Source organism: Protobothrops mucrosquamatus, unplaced genomic scaffold (assembly GCF_001527695.2).
Source record: "Protobothrops mucrosquamatus isolate PMUCROS unplaced genomic scaffold, P.Mucros_1.0 scaffold3199, whole genome shotgun sequence".
Taxonomy (NCBI): Eukaryota; Metazoa; Chordata; class Lepidosauria; order Squamata; family Viperidae; genus Protobothrops; species Protobothrops mucrosquamatus.
In genome coordinates this window covers 55342-57519 of record NW_015389197.1, presented here as the reverse complement: position 1 = coordinate 57519, position 2178 = coordinate 55342, and the positions used below count along the sequence as shown (strand labels likewise).

At 68.2% G+C, this 2178-nt stretch overlaps 1 protein-coding gene across 1 annotated transcript in view; it reads left to right on the top strand.

Moving 5' to 3' along the window:
- TNFSF12 (TNF superfamily member 12) overlaps positions 1–2178 on the top strand; it is a 10978-nt gene that overhangs the window by 230 nt on the left and 8570 nt on the right. The gene's annotated exons all lie outside the window — the stretch shown is intronic.

Sequence of the window (2178 nt, the reverse complement as noted above, 5' to 3'; positions counted from 1 at the left end):
GAGGAGGGGGGGGCGGGCTGCCTGGAGTGGGGAGGGGTCCCTGCTTCCCCCCCCCGCATGGGGGGTGGGTGGGTGGGTGGGGCAAGGGCGGCTGGGGAGGGGTCCCTTCTTGCCCCCCCCCGGCCTGGTGGGTGGGTGGGTAGGTGGGGCAAGGAGGCGCGACCCCCACTCCTACCTCGCTCACCTGCACCGGGGGTGGGTGGGTGGGAGGGAAATGAAAGCGAAAGGGGTCTTAGCCGCTGGGGAGGGGTCTCTTTTTGACCCCCCCCCCAGCCTGGGGAGTGGGGCAAAGACCTGCGACCCCCACTCCCACTCCGCTCACCTGCACCGGGGGGTGAGTGGGTGGGAGGGAAATGAAAGCGAAAGGGGTCTTAGCCGCTCTTTTCGACCCCCCCCCAGCCTGGGGAGTGGGGCAACAGGTGGGACCCCCCCCTCCTATCCCACTCTCCTGCCCCCAAGAGGTGAAGGCGAAGGGGTCAGCCGTTGGGGAGGGGTCTCTTCTTGCCTCCCCCCCCCGCCTGGTGGGTGGGGCAAGGACCTGCGACCCCCACTCCCACTCCGCTCACCTGCACCGGGGGTGGGTGGGAGGGAGGCAAATGAAAGCGAAAGGGGTCTTAGCCGCTGGGGAGGGGTCTCTTCTTTTTGCCCCCCCCCCGCCTGGTGGGTGGGGCAAAGACCTGCGACCCCCACTCCCACTATGCTCACCTGCACCGGGGGTGAGTGGGTGGGAGGGAAATGAAAGCGAAAGGGGTCTTAGCCGCTGGGGAGGGGTCTCTTTTTGACCCCCCCCAGCCTGGGGAGTGGGGCAACAGGTGGGCCCCCCCCTCCTATCCCACTCTCCTGCCCCCAAGAGGTGAAGGCGAAGGGGTCAGCCGCTGGGGAGGGGTCTCTTCTTTTTGCCCCCCCCCCCCGCCTGGTAGGTGGGTGGGAGAGTGAGGCAAGGAGGCGCGACCCCCACTCCCATCCCGCTCACCTGCACCAGGGGGTGGGTGGGAGGCAAATGAAAGCGAAAGGGGTCTTAGCTCCTGGGGAGGGGTCTCTTCTAGCCCCCCCCCCCCGCCTGGTGGGTGGGGCAAGGACCTGCGACCCCCACTCCCACTCCGCTCACCTGCACGGGGGGGGTCGGAGGGAGGGAGGGAAATGAAAGCGGAGGAGGTTTCTCGGCTGGGGAGGGGGTCTTCTTGCCCCCCCGCCTGGTAGGTGGGGGAGTAGGTGGGTGGGTGGGGCAAGGACCTGCGACCCCCACTCCCACTCCGCTCACCTGCACCGGGGGGTGGGTGGGTGGGAGGCAAATGAAAACGAAAAGGGTCTTAGTTGCAGGGGAGGGGTCTCTTCTTGGCCCCCCCCCAGCCTGGGGAGTGAGGCAACAGGGGGGACCCCCCCTCCTATCCCACTCTCCTGCCCCCAAGAGGTGAAGACGAAGGGGTCAGCCGCTGGAGAGGGGTCTCTTCTTTTTGTCCCCCCCCCCCGGCAAGTGGGCAACAGGCAGAACCGACCCTGCTCGTCTGCTGGGGGGGGAGGAGTCAAGTGGAGGGGGGCTTGGTGGGCGAAGAGGGGGTGTCTGCCCCCTTTGCCTGGTTGATGGGACAGGAGGCGGGACCCCCATTCCCAGCCCGTTCACCTGCTGGGGGAGGGGGCGGTGAAGGCGAAGGGGGCTGGGCGGCTGATTAGGGTGTCCCTTCACGCCCCCCTTCCCCTGCTGGGTGGGACAGGATGCGGGACCCCCACCCCCAGCCTGCTCACCTGTTCCAGGGGGAGGTGAAGGCAAAGGGGGCTTGGCCGGTGGGGTGGGTGTGTCTTCTGGCCCCCCTCCCCAGGCTCAGGGGTGGAGGGGGGCCGCAGGACCCCCCCCACTCCCGCCCCACTCACCTGCCCTGGGGGAGGGTCTTAAAGCAAAGTTGCCTTGGCTGGTATCTTTTCACCCCCTGCCAGGGGGGTGGGCAGGACGCGGGACCCCCACTCCCAGCCTGCTCACCAGTGGGGAGGGGGCTGTCAAGGCCAAGGGGGCTTGGTGGCCGAGGAGGCAGGGTCTTCTTGGGCCCCCCCAATTCAACTCCTCTGGGGGTTAGGACGAGGGGGGGAGAAACGTGGAATTCCCACCCCCTCACTCTATTCAGGTGCAGGGGGGGTTGTCAAGGGGGCTGGGAAGAGGGCACCTCCTTGGTGGGTGGGGCAGAT